This window comes from Sorex araneus, chromosome 1 (genome assembly GCF_027595985.1).
Source record: "Sorex araneus isolate mSorAra2 chromosome 1, mSorAra2.pri, whole genome shotgun sequence".
Classification (NCBI taxonomy): Eukaryota; Metazoa; Chordata; class Mammalia; order Eulipotyphla; family Soricidae; genus Sorex; species Sorex araneus.
In genome coordinates, this window is record NC_073302.1 from 366,257,784 (window position 1) to 366,265,182 (window position 7,399).

The following is a 7,399-nucleotide window of genomic DNA, read 5'->3' on the forward strand; positions in this document are numbered from 1 at the left end:
CCTTGCACTGCATGGCCCCCAACACTGTGGGGATATCCCTGGGAGTCCCCAGCACCATGGGATGGATTCATGAACTGTCACAAAGGCAATGCTGGATCACCAGAGAATTTGGACACATATCTCTTTCTTTCTCTCCCCTCACATCTCTCAAAATTAAAAGTAAAAACTACTTTGGTTTTTCAAAAAAATAATTTCTATTTCCCATAATTTATTACTGTTAACTAGAACAACGGTTTCTGTCTGTTATGCCACACCCGGTGGTGCTGAGGGTTACTCCCTGCCAGGAGCTCAGGGGACCATGTGCTACCAGGAGAGTAAATCCCAGCAAGTTCCATCCCTTTGAATTACGTCCCCCCCGCCAGCCCTAAAATCATTAATTTTTAACTAGAATAATTCAGTTTTTAAATGTTATAAAAATGACTCAAAACAATCTGCAATTTATCCGAATCAATCAGTGCTTAGTAAGTCAATCAAAACTGAAGTCAGTTCCGGAAGACCCAGCAGTCACACACACAGCCCAAAGCCACCACCCAGTTAAAAAATTAACTCCAGCTGTATCACTCCTGGATTTTATTTTTAATAAAATTTTGGGCATCCTGGAGCTTGCGGCCACATTTGCAGCTACACAACATCTCAAACTCTATAACACTGATTGACCAAGAATAGCACACCCGATTGATGAGATGTAATATATAAGACAACCAATCATGATTAACAAAATATAAATACAGAAGCCTTAACCTGTAACAACATCTTAGTAATCTCTTATACAAGGCTTAATGGTTCCATAGTGAGATACAGCAATCTTAACTAACTTTCTTCTGAGGAAACATTTTTGATTATCCTTTTAGCAAATTATTTATAACAAGCAATATAAAATAAATGATTGAGGGCCTGCTATGGGGGCAGGCATAGGGGTGGTTAGGAAAATTGGAAATCATGGTGGTGAGGAGGTGCAATAGTTGTGGGATTGGTGCTGGAATATTGAATGTCTGTAACTAAACTGATGACTTAATAACGTTATAAAATTTAAAAAAAAACTGGAGTCAGTGCTTAATAGATTATCTTATAAATCATCACCCATTAGGTATTTGATAAACCATATGAAAATTTTTAAAATATTTTCCCACTTGAGAGGAGTCTATAATATTATTAGGGAGACAAAAACATATACAAAAATCCTATAATCAAAAAGCAGAAAATGGCCCTTTAACTGAAGCACCAAGATCCAAGGGAGAGTGAGGTTTTGGGTACTGGTACTGTAAGAGAATAATAATAGCGGTGACTATATGGGGGAAAATAGTCTCAGGGAATTAATATTTTGAGAAGGGGGATGATAAAGGAAAAGGAGGGAGAAAGCGAATTAAGCTGCCTATTTGAAATCTCTATTATTCAGATATTTAGGCTGAAGGCAGAATTATTTCTCCTAGGAATTCTATTATAATTCTGCTTGATCACTTTTATGTCTCTGAATTATCTCTGTATCAGTGTCATAATATTGTTGAACTTCCCCTAGGAATGAAAAACAGTCCATGATCCTCAGGTCATGGACTGAGCACACATTTTGTCCAGTTAAATCACCAGCGCCAAAGGGAGTGGCCCCAAGCAGAGCCAGCCAAGAGTAGGCCCCATATACCACCGCATGTGACCCAAAAACAAAAGCTAAAATAAAATGAAAAAGAAGGGGAACAGAGAAAGCAGTCCTCTACAGACTTGTAAAATGGCTCTCTTCCTCACCAGCTTATTCCCTAATTAGAAGAGCTCCCAACCTTGAGGAAATACCAGAGCAGTCCCAAGAACCCACTGAAGCTTTCTGGATTGAGAAGACCACATGCAATGGTGAGATTCCTTCAGAAGTGAATTTGTGGTGGGGAGCCCAGAGAGATAGTCTAGTTAAGGTGAATGGGACAACCTGGTTCAATCCCTGGCACCACAATATAGTCTCACAAACATCATTTGGAGTGATCCCTGAGCACAGAGCCAGGAGTAAGTCCCAAGCTCCACCAGGTATGGTCCCAACCACATGCTCAAAAAAATTACCAAAAACATTGGTGGATGGAAATGTGTGCTGGTGAAGGGATGGGTATTGATTGGAATATTGTATTATTGAAAGTTGATCATTAACAACTTTGTAACTGTGTATCTCATGGTGATTCAATTAAAATATAGAAAAAACCAAAACAAAAAAGTAGGAAGTGGATCTTTTGAATCCCCAGAAGGTCATTCTCTTGAGTAAGTTTTCTTCAAGACAGGGAATTCATAATCCAACATCTATATGTTTAAAATGCAGACAGTTGACCTTCAATTCAAACCCAATGAATCAGACCTTTAGCAATTAAGGTTAGGAATCTGTATGCATACTTTTCCAGTGTCCTCAGATGATGTTTGTCCAGGAAGAAGCTTAAAAACCTTTATCTTTTTTTTTTTTTTGCTTTTTGGGTCACACCCAGCGATGCTCAGGGGTTACTCCTGGCTTTGCACTCAGGAATTACTCCTGGCGGTGCTTGGAGGACCATATGGGATGCCGGGGATCGAACCCGGGTCGGCCGCGTGCAAGGCAAACGCCCTACTTGCTGTGCTATCGCTCCGGCCCCGAAAACCTTTATCTTTATCTATAAAGGAGTTGATCAGAAGGGCTAGAGAGGCAGCTGTTTCACATTATCTCACACAACTGTCTGCTGATGCCATTACCCCCAAATTTCCTTGGACAAAAGATCCTTGGCTCCTCTCGAGGAGTGCGGTTGCCAAGGGAGCCAGGAGTCTGGACAAACTCTCAGAACTGTGGGACCATGAAAGAGCCTTCTGACACATGGCTGGATTTGTTTTTAACTTTGGTTTTTCCTTCTTTGTTCCATGGCAGTGATCTAAGAGTCGAAGGGGGAAAGATGCTAGGGACTCTAGACAGAGAAATGTGTTTATTTTTCAAATGCTAGTAAAACAAACAATTCCAAGGGACTCAGTCTCGTTTTCCTTTTCTACCCCTGTGAACTTCTGTGTAAGATAAGAAAACTAGCATTTTGGTTGGTGTAGGTCCTGTATCAGAGATCCCTGTGCTTAAAAAGTCAAAGGAAGTCTAACCAAGACTGCCCTATGCCCTACTCCCTAAGAACTTTGCCTTCATAACCCATCTGTCTGGTTTGTCATGAGGGTTAAAACTCAACTTGAACAAAGGTTGGGGCTTTGTTTATGCTGATGGTGTGGGAGAGTGGTGCAGTTACATATTCAAAGCAGATCCAACAACAGTGAAAACATGAGGCCTATGGGACAAGGGCTGAACTTCGTAATTTGCCTGTCAAGGTGATAGGCCAGGGTGTGGAGGTATGGGGGGTGGAGGAAGACTATGGGAGCACTAGTGGAGGGAAAATGACACTGGTGGTGGTGGGATTGGTACTAAAATATTATGTGCCTAAAACTCGACTATCAACAAGTTTGTTAAGCACAATAAATTCTTTAATTAAACCAAAAAGAGGGAGCAAGAAAAAAACGAAGAAAAGAAAAGAAGAGAAAAGAAAAAGCTCCAAGCTGTAGAAAATTTGCAGGGAAAGAAAAAAAAAGAGGTGGGTGGGAGAAAGTCATATCCATGAGAAAACTGTTCTTCCCTGGTCATTGTGACATCAACAGAAAGGAAGTGAGGGCAGGGAGACAGAAAACACAGCTCTTTAGAACTCCAAGCTGGGAGCTTTAAATCAAGGACCTCACCATCCAGCCCACTCACCACATGCTTTTAGATGACATGCTTATTATTAGCTGATTTCTCCGATAAGATATTTTGACCAACTAACCAGAAGCAGTTCATGGGCTTGGGAACATATCTCAATTTTACCAACTCAAATTCCAGTTTAGAAGGGTTGCGAATTGCTCTGCCTTGTGTTTAAGAGAATTAAATCTTACTTGATTTAATACCTTAAATACCTTGCAAAAATAAATGTGGAGGCAAATTTGAAAGCAACTTTTCATATTTGTGAAATTGGTATGCATCGTCCACTCTCAAAATCAGTTAGGTAAGTCTTAATGCCAGCTCCCTACTGTTGCAGTTACTTCCATCCAAGATAGGGTATGGAAGCTTTGTCACAATCATACCTTTCTACTTTCTGATAAAATATCAATGATCTTGGACCTGGTTCAGCTTGCCTCAAATTCTAAGTTGAAATAGTTCCCCTTTATAACTAACAAAACATAAATCCACAGTTTACTCAACTAGCAGCGCTTAAGCTTTCAATTCTACTCAGTCTTTTGTATGTGACCTATTTTCATTTATATATCTTTCTGTTTTCTTTTTTTGAAGCTTAGAAACTTCTCTCTGACCCAGAATTCTTAACTTTCATACTCATATACCTTGACCTGAGTATTTTTTAAAATCTGTTAAAAATAGGTGATAGGCATAACTGGTTTTCTGTTTTTTATACCTGGAAATGCATGCACTTTGGGTTTGTTTTTTTTCCCTAAATAATTTCTTTAATGCTGTCCTCATTTTACCTAGGAAACTTTACAATTCAGTTGTTGCATCTCTTAGGCTAGTTCTCACTTCTTCACTTCAGTAGTTTTTATTTTGATGCTCTCTCTTTGACTTTCTCAAGATTTTCTCAATTACTTTCAATTTTTCTTTTGAAATATTTTTTCTATCATAATTTTAATTTCTAAGACAACTTTTTTTCTTCTAAGTGAAGCTTTTATATTCTTCAGTTCATTGTTTTTATGAAATATCTTGTTTTAGTTCTCTGCATATAAATTACTTGCTGCTGCTCTTTTCTTTTTTATTCTTAATGCATTGTCAATTTTGGTTTTGCTTATCTTTATCTCTAATCTTTTATATTAGAAGTTATCCTCCGGGGGGAGCAGGGTGGAGCTATGCTGTGATTCTTGGTGGTGGAATATGTGCACTGGTGAAGGGATAGGTGTTTGAGCATTGTATAACTGAGACTTAAGCCTGAAAACTTTGTAACTTTCCACATGGTGACTCAATAAAAAAAATTTAAAAAATTTAAAAAATAAAATTTAAAAAATAAAAAAAAATTATCCTCCAATGTCTGTTCATTCTTTTTTTTTTTTTTGGTCACACTCGACTATGCCTCAGGGTTACTCCTGGCTCATGGACTCCTGGGGAGTCCTGGCTCAGGGGACAATATGGGATGCTGGGAATTGAAGCCAGGTCAGCCGCATGCTACACCCTACCCACTGTGCAATTGCTCCAGCCCCTGTCTGTTTATTCTTAATAGAAGTCATGCTTAAATGTAGAGGCCATAAAGTGCTAATTGAAAACTTTATATGTAGAATGTTTATCATGTAAAAGAGATTATGCTTTTTTAAAATCTTCTAAAATATGCACATAATAATTCTTACATTCAACTCTGAAGGTTCACACATTAAGAACTCTTAGGTAATAGACCAAACTGTTATTTTCATACCTTGAAACTTATGTTCCTAACTTTTGTTTAAATGTCTTGAATGCAGGGAGCCTGCTCTCAGGTCACTCCGTCTGTTTTTCTTGGAACCAGCTCTATTATCAAAAAGATACTCTTTGATCCAAAACCTCTTTCTCTTTATCTCTCTCTTTATCTCTCTCTCTTCTTGTTTAAACTTCTTGAGTATACTGAAATCCAACAAAGGATTTTTTTTTCTTCTTGGCTCTTTATAACATAATTCTACTCCAAAAATTCAAACCTTGTGGACTTATGGTATAAAATTAATATTTATATTCCTCTTAGAGTATAGGAAGAAAGGAAGGAAGAAGGAAGGAAGGAAGGAAGGAAGGAAGCAAGGAAGGAAGGAAGGAAGGAAGGAAGGAAGGAAGGAAGGAAGGAAGGAAAAAGGAAGGAAGAGAGGAAGGAAGGAAGAGAGGAAGGAAGGAAGGAAGGAAGGAAGGAAGGAAGGAAGGAAGGAAGGAAGGAAGGAAGGAAGGAAGGAAGGAAGGAAGGAAGGAAGGAAGGAAGGAAGGAAGGAAGGGAGGGAGGGAGGGAGGGAGGGAAGGAAGGAAGGAAGGAAGGAAGGAAGGAAGGAAGGAAGGAAGGAAGGAAGGAAGGAAGGAAGGAAGGAAGGAAGGAAGGAAGGAAGGAAGGGAGGGAGGGAGGGAGGGAGGGAGGGAGGGAAGAGAAGGAAGGAGGGAGGGAGGGAGGGAGGGAGGGAGGGAGGGAGGGAGGGAGGGAAACAGTGAGACAGATAGGGAGGCAGGCAGGCAGGCAACCACACTCAGACTTTTATAGACAATCCTGGATTGCTAATGCTTAGACTCGTGTTCTCTTTGAGATGTCCTGATGCAAGTGGAGCAATCAGAGAGAATAGATATATTTTTATTATGAAGAGTTGAGAACTACTGTGAGTGGGAGGCAGGTGGAAACTAGACCTGTCAAAGTTGGGGGCCAGAAAAGAGCCCGCATCAGCTACCTTTGGGGAGTTTTGGGAGAGTTATCAAGACTTGTCAGTCCCTTATCCTCACTTCTCTAGGGACCAGGAACCTCTTAAGCTTTCAACATTTCAAGTATTACAATACATGTACTTTATCCTCTTACTCCACACTTACAAAGTTAAAGAGCACAAGCCTGTTCTTTCACAGCTACTCCACACATATTTGGAGCCAAATCCTTAGGCAACAGGGTAGCCAAGGAACTTGATAAATCTTTCACAAACTACAAAAGCCATTTGTTCTCCCTACATAGAGATGAAGAAGAGCTGGCAAACCATCCACCAGTATACAGGAATATAGTGATCTAACAGAGGGAGAAAATCCCCAACATTCTAAAAAAAAATCTATATTCTTTGAGAGGCCAGAGTGATAGGGTAGAGTGTCTGCCTTGCACATGGTGGTCCTAGGTTTGATTCCCCGCACCCCATATGGTCTTTCAAGCATGGCAGGAATAATTCCAAAATGCAGAGCCAGGAGAAACCTCTGAACACTGCAAGGTGTCACTCCCAAAACAACAGCAACAACAAAATTCTTTGCACTACCATTTTGCTTCTTTAAAAGCCAATCTGCCCCCAACTCCCATGAAGAGTGGAATCTAGAGACTGTTTAACTTTCTTTCTTGTATTTTCTCTTTAGCATTAAATCACAATGGTAGATGAACTTCTGTCTCTAACCTGGCTCTACCCCAGGCACCTGACTCTCTTGCCTTTGAGTGAGGACTGGCCAAGAATGAACTCAGCTGGGGAGAATGTGCAGAGAGGATGGGAGCCAGGAAGCCAGGGGCATAAATACCCCCTGCCCCAAGGTGCTGGTTTCCACAGCTATTCCAGGCTGCCAGAACTTGCTGTGCCAGTTAGGGGGCTCACTCTGCCCACATCCCCTCTACACTCCTGGCAACACTCTTTTTGTTGTTATTCTTCCTCTTTTTCTACTGATTGAGGCCCAGTGTTTGCTTGTTTTGGAGCCAAAGAAAAATTCTTGGCATTCAGACAGCTACTC